This window comes from Rhinoraja longicauda, chromosome 15, assembly GCF_053455715.1.
Source record: "Rhinoraja longicauda isolate Sanriku21f chromosome 15, sRhiLon1.1, whole genome shotgun sequence".
In the NCBI taxonomy this organism is placed as follows: Eukaryota; Metazoa; Chordata; class Chondrichthyes; order Rajiformes; family Arhynchobatidae; genus Rhinoraja; species Rhinoraja longicauda.
Genome location: NC_135967.1, coordinates 37,544,870 through 37,563,818, shown reverse-complemented (window position 1 = coordinate 37,563,818; position 18,949 = coordinate 37,544,870). Strand labels below are relative to the sequence as shown.

Here is an 18,949-nt window from a genome sequence, read left to right as displayed (position 1 = left end):
TTATTAAATTTTTAAAGTATTACATGTTATCTGTGTACATTGCGTTTGCTGGCCTGCTAAGCTGCTGCGAGTAAGAATGTTGTTGTTTCATTTTCGATGAAGATGACAATTAAACACTCCCGACTCTTGACTCACATCATGCGATTAAGCATCAGCACACTCTGTCAGATCTATCAGCAACTGCACATCTAGTTGGCTCAGGAAAAGATAGAATCACTGCCCTACCTTCATCAATCACCTTTGTCACCTCCTCAAAAAATCCAGTCTAGTTTGTAAGTCATGACATGCCCTGCACAAAATCCATGATCATTATCTCAAATTAGCCATTCTCTTCCAAATGCAAGTAAATCTTATCCACAAAAATCTACTCCAATAGCTTCCCTACCACTGATGTGAGGCTCACCGGCCTATAATTTCCTGGATTATCCCTATTTCCCTTTCATAAATAAAGGAACAGCATAAATCCTAACAGCATGTGGTCCTAAATCAAGGACCAACAATCTCCTCTCTTGCCTCTCTACATAGAACATATAATATAGAACAGATGAGCACAGGAACAAGCCTTTGGCCTACAATGTTTGTACAGGACATGATGCCCAGCAAAACTAATTTCTTCTGCTACATATGATCCATATCCCTCCATTCCTTACAGATCCATGTTCCTACCTAAAAGCCTCTTAAATGCCACTATCATGTCTACCTCTACCATCACCCCTGGCAGAGCATTCAGGCACCCACCAGTCTTGAGTAAAATGTGTGCCCCACACATCTTTAAACTTTGCCCGTCTCACATTAAACCTATGCTCTCTAGTCTTTGACATTTCTACTTTGGGGGAAAAGCTGCTGACTATCCACCCTCTCTCTGCCGATCATAACTTTACATACTTCTATCACTTCTCTCTTCGGCCTCCGATGTTGCAGAGAAAGCAATAACCCTGGGATAGATCCCAGCAGGCACACCTTAATACCTTCCAAGAGTACAAGACAAAAGTACTGAAGCTATGCCTCAGACATACTGAAGCTATGCCTCAGACATACTGAAGCTATGCCTCAGACATACTGAAGCTATGCCTCAGACATACTGAAGCTATGCCTCAGGCAATGATGAGGCCACATCTGAATGAATGCTTTATTGCCACATGTGGCAAGTCACAGTGAAATTCTTTGCTTGGATACCCAAGGTATGCAAGAGGCACCACATAATGAGCACTTACAAAGTCTCCTGCTCCAGGTCCACCTTTGTTCTCCCCCCTCCCCCTCCCCCCCCCCTCCCCCTCCCCCTCCCCCTCCCTCCTCCTCCCTCACGACGGTCTACCCACGCCGGATCCTCCACTGTTCTTCCCCCGGCGGCGACGTCCTCACTGCCACGTGGTCCGTACTCGTCCGTCGGTCGGCGCTGGATTACCTCTAAACAATATTTCTAGAATAGATCATCATATTATCATACTGTCATTTTGGGGAGGTTTGTTGCCTACAAAATGGTTTGGTGTTTGGATACGATTTTGAGAAAACTTAAATTATCTCTTTGGTTTAAGTAATGACGAGAAAGTGAAATGAATGGCACCATGTGAACAAACACATAAATTTCCTATTTATTTGTATAAAATAATTCTAATGTTATCACTTTTACAATTGAATGAAAAGGTTGCTGTAAAAGGGGTAACTCGAATCAGTGAATCACAAAATTGTTAGTCCACAGAAAGACATCAATCATTTTGTTCAATCTATGCTGACTCATAGCAGAACAATCCCCTCAGGTCTGTTCCCCACGGCTTCTCTCAACCCTGCAATTTACTTTCCCTCCAACGCCAATCTAATTCTTTCCTGGATTGCCGGCTCTCACATGCCAACAGGTTAAAGCTCTACTGTCGGAATAGAGTGTTTGCTTGAAAGATACAGCATGGAAACAGACCTTAAGACCCACCGGGTCCACACTGACCATCGATCACCCGTGCACAGGAGTGAAGGAAACCCACGTGATCAAAGGGAGAACATGCGAGCTCCTCACAGCTAGCACCCATGATCAGGATCGATCTTGGGTCTCTCTACCAGCTGCTCCACTGGGCTGCTCTAACTGTTGCTGCTTAACTATAGGGGGAGATGCAGCTTTACAAAAAAATCTGGATGTATCAAGCCAGCTCCTTCTACACTGTTCCATCAAACACTCCACCTCCTTGTTCAACATGGGAATCAATTACATTTCTAATGAGTTTAGCTGGTGGCAAGCTGCAGGAAGAGGATGAATCATCAACTGTTATGCAAAAGAGGGAGTAACCAACAATGAGCTGAGCCATCAAGAGGTTGCAACAATATTTTTCAATTGAGCGGCATTGTATATCAAGGGGGTGTTTTCTGATTTATCTTTGATAAGTTACTCATTGTTTTTTCGGGTCGGAACGCGTCAGGTTTTAGTGTTGCCTCCTGCTGCAAGCCTCTCTTACATCCTTAAAATAACAATTAATACACAATTAAGCCACTAAATCAGTAATTATCCCACCACAGCGATGATAGAATGCGAGAATTTTGACAATAGCAGTCTTGGAGTTAAGGAATTTCTTCAAAAGGTTTTTATACACATCGACATTTTTTTTTAAAATCCTCAAATGGAAGTAATAGTTAAAATTGCATTTCATCTGGTATGAGAATAACTACAGAACCTCGACAGCGTAGTGGTGCAGCTGTAGAATAGCTGTCTTATAGTGCCTGAGACCCAAGTTTGATTCTGACTATGGGTGTTGTCTGTACAGAGTTTGTACGTTCTCCCTGTGACCACGAGGGTTTTGTCCGGGTGCTCCAGTCTCCCCCTCATTCTAAAGACATGCAGGTTTGTAGGTTAATTGGTTTCTGTAAAGTTTCCCTAGTGTGTAGGATAGAAATAGTGTACGGGGTGATTGATGGTTGGTGCGGAATCGGTGGGCCGCAGGGCCTGTATTCCGTGCTGTATCTCTAAACTAAAGAACTCTGTTCATCCAGCAACTGTTTGGTTGAGTGACGTAAGTCATATCTCTGAGTTGGAACCCTTCTTCAGACTTGATCCAACCAGACCGGAACCTGACGCGTTCCGCCCTGAAACATGATTTGGATGAGAACATACAGGGTAAGATTAGCAAGTTTGCTGATGATACAAAAGTTAATGGTTTTACAGATAGTGAAGATGGTTGTGAAAGATTGCAGCAGGATCTATATCAATTGGCCAGGTGGGCAGAGGAATGGTTGATGGAATTGAATACAGAAAAGTGTGAGGTGTTGCATTTTAGGACGTTGAACAAGGGCAGGACCTACACAGTAAATGATAGGCCTCTGGGTAGTGTTGTAGAGCAGAGGGATCTAGGACTACAGGTGTATGGTTCCTTGAAGGTCGAGTCGCAGGTAGATAAGGTGGTCAAAAAAGCTTTTGACACTTTGGCCTTCATCAGTCAGAGTATTGAGTATAGAAGTTGGGAGTTCATGTTGCAGTTGTATAAGACTTTGTTGAGACCGCATTTAGAATATTGTGTTCAGTTCTGGGCACCATGTTATAGGAAAGATATTGTCAAGCTTGAAAGGGTTCAGAAAAAGGTTTACAGGGATGTTGCCAGGACTAGAGGGTGTGAGCTATAGGGAGTGGTTGAGTAGGCTGGGTCCATGGAGTGCAAGAGGATGAGGGGAGATCTTATATACAAAATCATCAGAGGAATAGATCGAGGTAGACGTACAGAGTCTTTTGCCCAGAGTAGAGGAATCGAGGACCAGAGGACATAGGTTCAAGGTGAAGGGGAAAAGATTTAATAGGAATCCGAGGGGTAACTTTTTCAAACAAAGGTTGGTAGATGTATGGAACAAGCTGCCAGAGGCGGTAGTTGAGGCTGGGACTGTCCCATCATTTGAGAAACAGTTAGACAGGTACATGGATAGGACAGGTTTGGAGGGATATGGACCAAGCGCAGGCAAGTGGGACTAGTGTAGCTGGGACATTGTTGGCCGGTGTGGGCAAGATGGGCCGAAGGGCCTGTTTCCACACTGTATCACTCTATGGCTCTATGACTCTATAACAGGAAAAGCTGCTCCGGAGACCGTGTTCATTGTATGTACTCAGGTCACCTTGGAATACCAGTTTTCTGTAATTGGTAATCTCAATACATATCCTATTTCATGGGCTCAAATTTCAAAACATTTTCTGCCATGCACTGTTAGTATACAAGGACCTTGCTTGGCTTAACAGTGGTATTCTGTCTGAAACTGGAGCATGTTTATAATTCTCCTGGTGAATTGAGGTTCTCTGCCACTCAGCAGGCAGTATGAAAAATGCCATTGTTTTAGAACCTGCTCTATTTAGTTATGTCTTTAACTAAACTGTGTATAAATTGGCTGGGATACAATGGTCTATTTTAAAAGGGTTATTGGGTAGATCCTGGGAGAACCACCAGTTTGCAGCAACTCAACCGCTGTGCCACTGTGCTGCCCCAAAACCTTGAGTGCTGAATGTGTGGAGTTTGCATGTTCTCCCTGTGACCATGTGGGTTTCCTCTAGGTGCTCCAGTTTCCTCCCACATCCTGAAGACATGCAAAATTCGACTCGATAGATTGCCCTTAATGTGCAGGAAGTGAATGCAAAAGTGAGATAACATAGAATTAGTGTCAATGGACAGCATGGACCTGGTGGGCCGAAGGGCCTATTTCTATGCTGTATCTCTAAAGTACACCAAACAGCTAAGATATGAGATGCTCAGTTTGGATCACAATTTCAAAAAGCAGCTTCACGTTTGGAGCCTGAATATACGAATCCTGACCTGTGTTTTATTTATTTAGAGATCGAGCTTTTTTCCGCCTTCCATCACTGTGAGGAATGCTGAGGAGTCACTGTGGTGGATGTTCATGTTAAAGTGTATTTTGTGAGTTCTGTTGCTTTTTATTTGCATGACTGTATGGCAAATGAAATTCTCATATGTTGCAAAACATACTTGGTTAATAAAGTATGATTATGATTATGCTGATTATGATTATTGGGCATGGGTAGTGGTCCTGCACTTTGTCCAGTAACTCGTATTTACTTAAGACCCACCTAATTAACTAGTGCATTGTGGAAACAGGCTTCTAGTGTCCTCACCCTTCACAAACATTACGTTTCCGATCTGAGGTTACCATTGGGAGAAGGTGAATGAGCTGATGGCTCTTACTGCAAGCTAACAGAGATAGCAGTTATATCAAGGTGCCTGAGAATCTGAACCCACTTTTCTACAGACTGTCAAACGCACAAAGATTGTTAAGGCCGACAGAGGTAATCAAATAGACCTTCATCAGTGGACGTACAAGAGTGACATTTGCCTGCCATCAAAATAGGGAGGGCACAGTGGCACAGCTAGTGGAGCCGCTCCCTCACAGAGCCAGAGACACGGGTTCAATCCTCGCCTCAGATGCTGCCTATGTGGAGTTTGCACGTCCCCCCTGTGATTGTGTGGGTTTCCTCCAGGCGCTCCAGTTTTCTCTCACATCTAAAGATATGCAGGTTTCAGGTTAACAGTGCTCTGTAAAATTGCCCCTAATATGTAGGAAGTGAATGAGAAAGTCGATAACATAGAACTAATGGAAAAGGGAGATCAATAGCTGGTGTGGATGGTAGGCTGAAGGCATCTTTCAATCAATCAAACTGTACAGAACAGTATGTTTATGACTAGAGGCACAGAGCAAATGGGAAAGGGGGTCATAGTTAATATTATAATAAAATAGTGGAGTATAAATGTCCAGTTCTGGGCTTTACCCAGACGAGGTTTACCGAAATGATTGCAGGGATGAGGAGCTTTAATTATGTGACTGGATTAGATAAACTGGGGGTACTTTGGGAACAAAGAAAGATGTAAAGGGAACTTAGGGTGGTGTTTAAATTCATTACAGTAAGTTTGAGAGAGAGTGGGTGGTACAGTGGCGCAGGAGTAGAGTTGTTGCCTCACAGTGCCAGAGAACCTGGTTCGATACTGTCTGAATGGAGTTTTGTACATTCTCCCTGAGACTGCGTGGGTTTTCTTCGGGTGCTCCTCTTCCCTTCCACATCGCAAAGACATTCAGGTTTGTAGGTTAATTGGCCTGGGAAAATTGCCCGGCGTGTTTAGGATCCAACACTGGCATTACATAGAACTAGTGTACGGGTCTTCGCGGACTCGGTGGTCTGAAGTGCCTGTTTCTACTCTGTATCTCTAAACTAAACTGAGTACTTCTGAGGAAAGTGGGAACATCTGTCTTTCTCCTCCAAGTATATTTTAAGTGCTACTCAATACTTTCTGTGCAGTCCAAAAATGCCGCTACACATTCCTTGCTGTTGGTGTCTAAGGCGGATCATCATCATGTCCTGTAAGAAGGAACGGGTGACGTTTCGGGTTGAGACCCTTCTTCAGTGTCTCGACCCAAAATGTCACCCATTCCTTCTCACCAGAGATGCTGCCTTACCCTGAGTTACTTCAGCACTTTGTGCCTATCTTCGTTATAAAACCAGCAACTGCAGTTCCTTACTATTCATCGTCTTATTAGTCAGCTGTTTAAGGGCATTAATTAATAAATTTAAATTTTCAAAGTTTAGTAATCTTTGTGTACTATGAAAAATTCTAAAAATATGAAAAAATAGTTTTAACTTTTTAGAAGTGCTGGAACATCATCACAAAAATAGCACTGGCTCTACTCGATAACACTTCCAGCACTAGGCTACCTTAAGCAGGTATTCTGAGGCTGGATGGCTCCCGTAACATGGCTGCCAAGGACTCCTGTCGTTTAACCCCACATGACTTGCAGCCTTTCTGCTTGTGGCACTCAGATGACTCACAGGTTTCCCACCAACCCACTCGCCCCAGTTGCAAAGAAGAAATCCTTGCAGTGGTTCCCATTTCCATGGTCTTGTTCTGTGCCTGCACCTTAAACTTTATACCCTGAGTAAACCTGCTTCACATTTTTAAGTGCAATTCCACATTGCTAGCTGTTCTGCAAGCTCCATTGAATGCTAAGCCTGCAGTGGTGTACAGTTTTGCATAACTTCTCTCATTTATCCGCATGCACCATAACCATCTGATGTTTAACAGACTGGAAATTCCACCTTTTGGCAAAATCTGACCTGTGCATTTATTCATTAATTGCTCCTTTTGGTCCTCGGTTGAACATGCTAAACTTGTAAATTGTTAATATCTCTGAAGACACTGGATTAAAATGTTTCATTAAGACTTTTACAATATCTTGGTTAAAGGCGTTGAGTGTAAATTGCAGCACTAATAGACTCAACTGTGTCTCATGTGTCTCTGGTCTAACAAAGCGCAGCAGTAATATTGTCTTCCTCTGTTTTGCACGTTGGCCTCGCTGCTTTATTCCATGTCCTCCCCTGGGGCCTTGACAATATTGTTTACTTTCAGGAACATTTCCACATGGTTCACATTCAGGAAACAAGGCTGAGGCTGCTCACACTTCTCAAGCTCTGACACAGTCTGCCGTCCACTCCCTGCCATCTACACTGCTCCAGCTGGAAACCCTACCTTCTAATTTAGTGTGGAACCAGGCCCTTCGGCCCACCGAGTCCGCATCGCCCAGCGATCACCACACATTAACACTATCCTACACTGGGGATAATTTTTACATTTATACCAAGCCAAATAACCTACGTTTTTTGGGGGAGAAAACCTACGCAGGACATGGGGAGATGGTACAAACTCGACAGACAGCACCTGTAGTCGGGATCGAACCTGTAAGGCTGCAACTTTACCGCTGCACCACCGTGCCTCTAGGTACTTCATACATGATTCCACCCTTCAGCTTCATCAGGCAGCGGTGCTCCCATCCAGAATCTGTAGGCAGACACAAAATGCTGGAGTAACTCAGCGGGTCAGGCAGCATCTCGAAAGAGAAGGAATGGGTGACGTTTTGTGTCAAGACCCTTTTCAGGCTTCTTGTTTCTGATGCTTATTGAGATGTGTAAAAGAGGATTCCAATTATCTGAAAAGTTAACTTTGCTTTTCTCTTTACCGATGCTGAATACTTCCAGCAGCTTGTTTTTCATTTCAGATTCTCATTAACTGTAGATTATTCATTTTTCAATTTTAATTTATAACTAATGCCTTTGCAAAGCCTCTACTGACACTTGGGTGGGAATCTTGGGGTTAATTTCATGCCAACATGTCACTTCCTAGACAGGTGCTCTGAAAGAAAACCATAGTATTTCCAAACATAAATGCACATTTATTAAAATTAATTGGTTTTTTTTTTTGGTGTGATCTAAAGTTCCATGGGATAGTCCTCCCACTTCAGTCTTCCCAATTGCCACATTTGTTCACCCAGTATTAGATGTGCAATATGGTCAGGGACAACTCTGAAGAAGGGTTCCAACCCAAAAGTCACCTATTCATATTAGCCAGAGATACTGCCTGACCCGCTGAATTACTCCAGCACTTTGTGTTCTTTTGTGTAAATCAGCATCTGCAGTTCCTTATTTCTACAATTAAGGCAGTACTTTGGAAATGATCTTCACCAGAAGACAACTTATTTGTTGGGCAAACACAAAGTGCCGGAGTAATGCAGCAGGACAGGCAGCATCTGTGGAGGGAATGCACAGGAGACGCTTTCGGGTCAGGCCCCTTCTTCAGACTGAAAGTAGAGGGTGGGGGGGAATGAGCGGGGGTGAGAAATGACAAGGACCAATCAGGGCCAGCCGCCAATGGCCATAGGCAGGGCGATGCCTGGTTGAGCCATTGTTGGCCAGGGAAGGTGAGATATCAAGAGAAACAACGTGGAGAACTGTGCAACTGGCAAAACGACTAGGGTGGAAAGGGGGCAAGGAGGGAGGGAAGGGGAGTATTGTGTGTGTGTGCGTGTGGAGGGGGGGGGGGGGGGGTGTAGGATGAAGTTACTTAAAACTAGAGAATTCAATGTTCATACATTGGGTTCACACCTCGCTTAGCCAACTTTGCACCAGGTTCCACCCTGCCTGAGATCATTTGTGGCCGACCCTGATTTCTCCTTGTCCTTTCACACCTCCAGCTTTTCACCTCCTTCCCCTCCCCCTACTTTCAGTCTGAAGGAGGGTACCAACCCAAAAACATCACCCATCCTTTTTCTCCAGAGATGCTACCTGGCCCGTTGAGTTACTCCAGCACTTTGTGTCCATCTTTGGTATAAACCAGCATCTGCAGATCTTTGTGTAGGAAGGAACTGCAGATGCTGGTTTACAACGAAGATAGACACAAGATGCTGGAGTAACTCAGCGGGACAGACAGCGTCTCTAGGTATAAGGAATTCCTTCTACCCAGAGATGCTGCATGTCCCGCTGAGTTACTCCAGTATTTTGTGTCAGAAAATAATTGCAGATGCTGGTACAAATCGAAGGTATTTATTCACAAAATGCTAGAGTGATGCTAGAAAGATCCATCATTGTACCGGTGCCAAAGAATGCCTCTCCAGCGTGTTTAAATGACTACCGACCGGTGGCCCTCACCTCGGTTGTCATGAAATGCTTTGAGAGGCTAGTCAAGAAGCACATCTGCGCCCTCCTTCCTCGCAACATGGACCCACTACAGTTCGCATACCGTCCGAACAGGTCCACGGATGATGCGGTCTCCCAGGTTCTACACACCGCTCTCTCTCATCTGGACAACCAGGGGGGCTATGTGAGGATGCTGTTCATTGACTTTAGTTCAGCATTCAACACAATAGTCCCCAGCAGACTGGTTGAGAAGCTGCTGGAACTGGGGCTTAGCACCCCTCTGTGTGCCTGGGTCCTGGACTTTCTCACCGCCAGGCCCCAAGTGGTCAGGATGGGGGAACACACATCTAGCTCCCTCACCCTGAACATAGGATCCCCCCAGGGTTGCGTCCTTAGCCCACTACTGTACTCCCTGTACACACGTGACTGTGGGGCCAGGTTCAGCTCAAACTCCATCATCAAGTTTGCTGATGACACTGTGGTGGTGGGCCGGATCTCCAACAACGATGAGAAGGCCTACCGGGAGGAGGTGGCTGATCTGGCACTCTGGTGTCAGGACAATAGCCTCCTCTTGAATGTCACTAAAACGAAGGAGCTTATTGTGGCTAAACATCCAAGGACGTACACGCCACTGGAGATAAATGGGTCCACTGTGGATAGGGTGAGCAGTTTTAAATACTTGGGGGTCTGCATCACAGAGGATCTGACGTGGGCAACGCACATTGCCGCACTGGTGGGTAAGGCAAAGCAGCGCCTTTACCACCTTAGACAACTGAGGAAATTCAGAGTGTCTCTGAGGATCCTTCATTGCTTCTACTCTGGGGCTGTAGAGAGCATCCTGTCCGGCAACATTACAGTCTGGTTTGGGAACAGCTCTGCCCAGGACAGGATGGCCCTGCAGAGAGTAGTGCGTTCGGCAGAACGCACCATAGGAACTACACTCGTCCCCCTGCAGGACCTATACATCAGGAGGTGCAGATCCAGAGCAAGCAAGATCATGAGGGACCCCTGCCACCCCAGTAACGGACTGTTCCAGATGCTACGATCAGGCAAACGCCTCCGCTGTCACGCTGCGAAAACGGAGAGGATGAGACGGAGTTTCTTCCCACAGGCCATCAGGACTGTCAACTTTTATAACCCCAGAGACTAAATTTTTGTCTACACTATAGTAACTTATTAACTTTATTTATATGCTGTAACTGTAATTCTTTTTTGTGCACAATCCGCAGGCATTGCCACTTTCATTTCACTGCACATCGTGTATGTTGTATGTGACAAATAAATTTGACTTGACTTGACTTGACTTGAGTAACTCAGCAGGTCAGGCAGCATCTCAGGAGGGAAGGAATGGGCGACGTTTCGGGTCGAGACCCTTCTTCAGACATATCCAGTATTTTGTGTCTATCATCTGCAGTTCTTCGTTCACACATATACTTCTGGAAACATTACCAATTTGATTATGTCTCAGTTAGGTCTTGCGGTGAATTTTCAAGAATTCCTCTCTGTCGCCAAGAGATCCATGTCAGGTTTTGCTGCTGCTGCTGCTGCTGCGAGCTGATCATTGAGCAGCTGGGTGTGCGAGATCCTGTTTAAGGGAGGGTGTGAGGTATAGCTCTACGTTTCTCCGGCTTGCAGACAAGTTGTTTTGTGCGGTGACTTCCTCCTCCTGGCCACCTGACCCAAGGTAAAAAAACAAAAGTTCCTTAACTTTCCTGGTGCCTGTTCTTTTGATGAATGTTTATGCTTAACTTTTTTTTTGTGAATCCGTGTCTTGTGAAAGTTTTGCTTTTTCGCGAAAGGGGAAGAAGCTGAATGTGCTCCCATTTCCAAAAGGGGAAGAATGCGGAGACTGAGCGCGAATTGCTTTGGTTCACTCACTTGACTGGTTACCTTCAATATGTTGTCAGTCTGACCACTGTGGTTTAAAGTATCACTCTCTCCCCATCCCCGCTCTTTCACCGAAGTTTGTCGATTTCTTTGGAAATGTCATTGTTTGTGTTTGAAATGTCGTAGCGTTAGAGTCATACAGACAGTGTGGAAACAGGCCCCTCAGCCCCACCTGCCCACACCGACCAACATGCCCCATCTACACTAGTCCCACCTGTCCACGCTTGGCCTTTAAACCTGTCCTATCCATGTACCCTTTATAACCCTTTAAACCTGTCCTATCCATGTACCCTTTAAACCTGTCCTATCCTATTAGAAGACTGAGGGGGGATCTTATTGAAACATATAAGATTCTTAAGGGGTTGGAGAGGCTAGATGCGGGAAGATTGTTCCCGATGTTGGGGAAGTCCAGAACCAGGGGTCACAGCTTAAGGATAAGGGGGAAGTCTTCTAGGACCGAGATGAGAAAACATTTCTTCACACAGAGAGTGGCGAGTCTGTGGAATTCTCTGCCACAGAAGGTAGTTGAGGCCAGTTCATTGGCTATATTTAAGAGGGAGTTAGATGTGGCCCTTGTGGCTAAAGGGATCAGGGGGTATGGAGAGAAGGCAGGAACGGGATACTGAGTTGGATGATCAGCCATGATCATATTGAGTGGCGGTGCAGGCTTGAAGGGCTGAATGGCCTACTCCTGCACCTATTTTCTATGTTTCTATGTCTATGTTTCTATCCATGTACCTGTCCGAATCTCTCTTAAACGCTGTGATAGTCCCTGCCTCAACTACCTCCTCGACAGCTCCTTCCACACACGCAACACCATCCCTGTAAACAAAAAAGTTGCCCCTCAGGTTCCTGTTAAATGTTTTTTTCCCCTCACCTTGAACCTCTGTTCTCTTCTTCTCGATTCTCCTACACTGGGCAAAAGGACTGTGTATTTTAACCACCCACAGTGGCGCAGCGGTAGAGTTGCTGCCTTACAGCGCCTGAGACCCGGGTTCGATCCTGACTACAGGTGCTGTCTGTACGGAGTTTGTACGTTCTCCCCGTGACCGCGTGGGTTTTCTCCGAGATCTTCGGGTTTTCCGAAGTAAATTGACCCTAGTGTGTGTTAGGGTCTGGGGGCCGAAGGGCCAGTTTCCGCCTTGTATCTCTAAATTAAACTAAACACCAGCCCAGCTGAGCAATAGACCTGATCTATTCCTATCATGATTTTGTACACCTCTTTAAGATCACTCCTCGTCCTGCGCTCCAAGGAATTAAAATCCAAGCATCTGTGCAACCTCTCCCTCTTGCTCAGGCCCTCAAGTCTTGGCAACGTTTAAGTGTGAGAAGTGGGGAAATGTGCTCAATCTCCTCCAGTCAGTCAGAAGGGCGTCAGTGCCTCTTCCCACCTTTACTTGAGCATTTAGGAAGAAGCAATGCCAGTGGCTGTGACCTTTAAGTGGCTGTCTCTCCAACTTTTATTTGACGGTGAGAGAGGTTCAGACGGTGAGACCCTCCGTGAAAAGGAGCTTCCTGATTCCACGTCTCATGTTTCCATTATGCCCACTTGTTTGGGACTGTTTCTTGGAACATATTCTCCTCACTTACTCTGCCTGCTTCCTTAATAATTTGAATTACGTTAAATAGATCTGAATTTGACTGTCTAATCTCAAGGGAATAGAAGCTCAATTTACTGTGCAAACCCTGACAAATCATGCCTTTGCTACTTCCAAGACCATTATATCCCCCTCAGCGGTTTAATGCCCAAACTGGCCGAGTGAAGTGATGTGGCAACTGGGAGGGGGCAGACTTTAGGCAGGGGCACCGGCAATGGGAGGTGCAGAAACACAGGCATGCAGCAAGCAGACTCTCATGAGGAAGAAAGCTGTGGATTCCAGTGTCAGAACATCCTGCACGCCAAAGCAAACAAGTGGCTGAAATAAAAATAACAAAGAAGGTTTATGGCAAATGTCAGACACGGAATACAGGACGCATTAGGGTAGATTCAAAATGTATTTAAGAAAACAAATTATAGAGAGATTAACAGGTCATTACAGCATTTGTAAAGGGATCCTGTTACAGCAGAGTGTAAGGACAAGGTGGTCTTATACCCTGCCTCAGCAGCTCAGAAGGACTTTTGGATTTTCTTTGGACTAAATTATGATTGAGGGGTTAAAATCGTCAGAAAGCAGAGGCAGAACAGGGCTTCTGTACTCAGGAGCCCTTCCTGTACAAGGGCTCCTGAGTACAGAATGTGTGCTAAAATACTTTGAAAGCCACAGCATGAAGAGATAATAGTGAAATATATATTTTCAGTATCAGAGGAAGATGCAAATAGAGAAGATTCTGGAATTACACATTGCTGATCCTTTGGAAAGTGGCAAGGGAAACGGGTTGAGTTTAGTTGAGTTTACTTTATTGCCACGTGTACCGAGAGGTACAATGAAAAGCTAGGGTGATGGTTGAGTGGGCACTTTGGTGATTTGGCTTCTTACGCACTGGATCTAATACAAAAATAGATATTTTTATAAAGTGGGTGCTTTGCTCAATTCTGGACAATTCATCCTGATTTTGTTTTGAAGTTTCTTTGCTTCACTGCAGCTTCTTGATTCTCAGTATTAAGACAATTATTTCAATTTGACCTGAGTAATTTATCGTATCAAACATATGGTATTGTCCACCTTTTTTCAGCAATCGCAGTATCCACTTTTCACAAGGAGAAAACGAGGAGTATTTGGTTAACATGAAAATCTCTATGTATATTTAGGCACTTTATTTTTCTGACAACATATGAACTGCAGATGCAGCTTTACAAAAAAAGACACAAGTGCTGGAGTAACTCAGCGGGTCAGGCAGCATCTCTGGGGAACATGGATAGATAATGTTTTGGGTCATATATATCTGTGTGCGTATATGCGCACGTGTGTGTATCTGCGCACATATGTACATATTATATGTGTGCATATACATAATCTATATATAATATATTTATGTAATATATGTATGTGTATGTATGCATATGTGTGTATTTATATGTGTGTGTGTGTGTATACACTACAGTTTTCCAATAGAAATGGTGTTCCTCCCTGGGTATCAATTCCTGGTGATGTGTGAATATATTGTAGACATTTGGAGAGGTAGATGTTTTTTCATGTCATTTTAAAAAAGAGATTAAAGCTATATTTTCTTTCCTCTTTCTGAAATTCCCCACTCTAAAGGTGTATAAGAGGATCGATCAGCATTAAGCTCACCTTCTGTGCATTTGTTCCATTTGAACAACGGTAGCGCAGCGGTAGAGTTCCTGCTTTACAGCGAATGCAGCGCCGGAGACTCAGGTTTGATCCTGACTACGGGTGCTGCACTGTAAGGAGTTTGTACGTTCTCCCCGTGACCTGCGTGGGTTTTCTCCGAGATCTTCGGTTTCATCCCACACTCCAAAGACGTACAGGTATGTAGGTTAATTGGCTGGGTAAATGTGAAAAATTGTCCCTAGTGGGTGTAGGATAGTGTTAATGTACGGGGATCGCTGGGCGGCACGGACTTGGAGGGCCGAAAAGGCCTGTTTCCGGCTGTATATATATGATATAAACTCAGTGGAACTGGAAGTCCAGAAATAAGTGGTCAATGCACAATACTCCCACATATGTTTAATGTCTGTGAATAATTCCCACACCACTTCCATTATTGCTGGTATTTACAATTAACGTGCTCACAGATGAATTCAAGTTATGTTTTTAGTGTTGAGATAGTGAATGGGAGCTGTGAGGCTGGTTTGATTGTTGGATTCTGGCAGCCTCCCCTCTGATGTCTCTTTCATACAAATGCTAGGTAAATTGGAAGTATTGGCAATTGACTTGCAGAAGAGGTGTCTATGAGCTGAGGGGATAAGGAGAGGAGGTGAACTATCAATTGTTGAGCACAATCAAACTCTCATCTGTTACATCACATTCTGACTTATTTCTGGACAGCAGTGTGGGAAACTTTGCTAATTCCTTAAAAAAAAATCCTCTGTATTCCTGAGACATTGATCAGTTGCACAATCACAAATAAATGACTGAAACTTTCCTAGCCTGTTTGGCCTGATGTCACATACATGACATTGTATTTAACTATTGAACCATGCATCTGTTATTTGTGTCTTCTCATTTCCATTATGCCCTCATGTCTTCATATAGTACGTCTTCATACAGTAACACAGTGACAACCGCTATCATTCTTCCTCTGCCCTCGATATAGGTATCGTCATAAATCTCTGTTATTTGTATTTGTTGTATTCTACCTCATTTTGAACTTGTTATGGTTGATAGTGGAAGAGGAGAGTCAATTTTTATTGGTGCCACTTTCCAAAATTAAAATATGTTGTTAAATATTCTTTATGTATTTTGGTGCTGTCGGTTCACTGTACAATTAATCAAGAAGAATTACTTTGTGACAGAATTGAATTAATATGCGTTAAGTAATCACTGATGTGCCAGTCTTGTAGGATTTTGGTGTCTTTTTAAAAAGCTGGAACCTATTTATTTTTTCATGCAACAGTGATATAAAATTCTTCCAATTTCTGCATCTAAAAAGATGAAGTTATTTTGTAGGATCCATGTGACATTGATTTACAGAAAAACGGGTTTTGGTTGTTTGCTGTAAAGATATTAGCAGACCTAAAATTTGTTCCAACACTTTTTGCTACGTTTATTTTCTGTTCTCTCTCTTTCTAACAGCACTCACTGCATGTGCAGACTTGCACAGGAGAAGTTTCCAACACTTTTCCAAAATGCCTCTCCTCAATTCTGAGATTGTGCAATGGTTTATTGCAGCTTTCAACCTATGCCTACCAACAACTAGAGAGCAATCTGAGCTACTATGTACCTCATTGGAGACCCTTGCCCTATCTTTAATCGGACTTTACTGGACTTTATCATGCTCTAAACATTATTCATTTTATCATGCTCTAAACATTATTCCTTTTATAATGTACATTGTGGATGGTTCAATTGTATAATCTTTCTTTTTAGTTTAATTTATTGTTATGTGTACTGAGGTACAGTGAAAAGCTTTTGTTGCGTGCTAACTGTTCAGAAATAAGACAATATATGATTCCAACCGAGTCATCCACGGTGTACAGATACGAGATAAAGGGATTAACTTGAATAACATTTAGTGCAAGATAAAGTTCAGTTAAGTTCGATTAAAGATAGTCCGAGGGTCTCCAATGAGTGTAGATGGTAGGTCAGGACTGTTCTCTAGTTGTTGGTAGCATGGTTCAGTTGCCTGATAGCAGCTAGGAAGAAACTGTCCCTGAAAAGTGGTGAATGAGTTGGCTGACACCTTGCAGTGTAAAAGTTATACAAGGATGTTATATAAGCGATAATAGGTTTGTTCGGTAGATCTGCAAACAAGTTGTGGTGGTTGGATGGATGGGACGATTTGGGTAGTTGGGAAAGGAATACGTTGTACACTCATGCCTAAAGTAGAACTGGCATGAGAGAATATATTAAGAACTGGACTTGCTGGCCTTGGCATAGTTAGTCAGGGCCAGATAAGTCCTATTGAAGCCGGTCTTGTGATCACTGTGAAGACATATTTGGATATGATTTGCCTATCATCGTTGCATGGGTAAACCTGCCATACAGAATTAGGAAGAAATTTGTTCTGGAAGTGTTCGATAAGTAGTCACTAAATATTGAAATATTATTGTATAGTGTGCAAAATCATTGTGTTATGCAACGGAATTTCTCTGCTCTCTCCCTGAGACCAGCGCTGTTAGATTGCAAATGTGATTTAATTGTTCACTTTTAGTCAGGTGGTTTGTAACATCTTGCCAAGATTAGGTTGGGTGGAATCAACAGTGAGCTCAGGAGGTTTGTAGATTAATATGTTGCGTTGTTGCATTTGCAACTTGTCAATACCTAAATTCAATGGACCTTAAAATCACGGTGGTAATTTTCCAGTTCTGTAGGTACTGCAATCCAAATGTTGTACCCATTTGGGAAAATTGGCTGAGTCATTTAGTTTATCCAAAGTACTGTATTTGTTTATGCAAACTCTCCCAAGAATGAACCATGATAAAATCAAGTAACAATGTTCTTCAGCATTAGACAATAGACAATAGGTGCAGGAGGAGGCCATTCGGCCCTTCAAGCCAGCACCGCCATTCAATGTGATCATGGCTGATCATTCTTAATTCAGTACCCCGTTCCTGCCTTCTCCCCATACCCCCTGACTCCGCTATCCTTAAGAGCTCTATCCAGCTCTCTCTTGAATGCATTCAGAGAATTGGCCTCCACTGCCTTCTGAGGCAGAGAATTCCACAGATTCACAACTCTCTGACTGAAAAAGGTTTTCCTCATCTCAGTTCTAAATGGCCTACCCCTTATTCTTAAACTGTGGCCCCTTGTTCTGGACTCCCACAACATTGGGAACATGTTTCCTACCTCTAACGTGTCCAACCCCTTAATAATCTTATACGTTTCGATAAGATCTCCTCTCATCCTTCTAAATTCCAGTGTATACAAGCCTAGTCGCTCCAGTCTTTCAACATATGAAAGTCCCGCCATTCCGGGAATTAACCTAGTAAACCTATGTTGCACGCCCTCAATAGCAAGAATATCCTTCCTCAAATTTGGAGACCAAAACTGCACACAGTATTCCAGGTGCGGTCTTACTAGGGCCCTGTACAACTGCAGAAGGACCTCTTTGCTCCTATACTCAACTCCTCTTGTTATGAAGGCCAACATTCCATTGGCTTTCTTCACTGCCTGCTGTACCTGCATGCTTCCTTTCAGTGACTGATGCACTAGGACACCCAGATCTCGTTGTACGTCCCCTGTTCCTAACTTGACACCATTCAGATAATACTCTGCCTTCCTATTCTTACCACCAAAGTGGATAACCTCACACTTATCCACATTAAATTGCATCTGCCATGCATCCGCCCACTCACACAACCTGTTCAAGTCACCCTGCAACCTCATAGCATCTTCCTCACAGTTCACACTACCACCCAGCTTTGTATCATCTGCAAATTTGCTAATGGTACTTTTAATCCTTTCATCCAAGTCATTAATGTATATTGTAAATAGCTGTGGTCCCAGCACCGAGCCTTGCGATACTCCACTAGTTACTGCCTGCCATTCTGAGAGGGACCCATTTATCCCCACTCTTTGCTTTCTGTCTGTCAACCAATTTTCTATCCATGTCAGTACCCTACCTCCAATACCATGTGCTCTAATTTTGCCCATTAATCTCCTATGTGGAACCTTGTCAAAGGGTTTCTGAAAGTCAAGGTACACCACATCCACCGGCTCTCCCCTGTCAATTTTCCTGATTACATCCTCAAAAAATTCCAGAAGATTAGTCAAGCATGATTTCCCCTTCGTAAATCCATGCTGACTCGGAACAATCCTGTTACTATTATCCAAATGCTCTGCAATTTCGTCTTTTATAATTGACTCCAGCATCTTCCCCATCACTGACGTCGGACTAACTGGTCTATAATTTCCCGTTTTCTCTCTCCCTCCTTTCTTAAAAAGTGGGACTACATTAGCTACCCTCCAATCCACAGGTACTGATCCTGAATCTATAGAACATTGGAAAATGATCACCAATGCGTCCACAATTTCTAGTGCCACCTCCTTAAGTACTCTGGGATGCAGACCA

The 18,949-nt window shown here is 43.8% G+C and overlaps 1 protein-coding gene across 1 annotated transcript in view; it reads left to right on the top strand.

The window, feature by feature from the left end:
• Positions 1 to 11,025: 11,025 nt before the first annotated feature.
• Positions 11,026 to 18,949, top strand: part of LOC144600419 (uncharacterized) — a 74,181-nt gene continuing 66,257 nt past the window's right edge. Inside the window, exon 1 of the mRNA XM_078412009.1 lies at positions 11,026 to 11,111. The gene's annotated coding sequence lies outside the window, so the exon portion shown is untranslated. The remainder of the gene's footprint in view (positions 11,112 to 18,949) is intronic.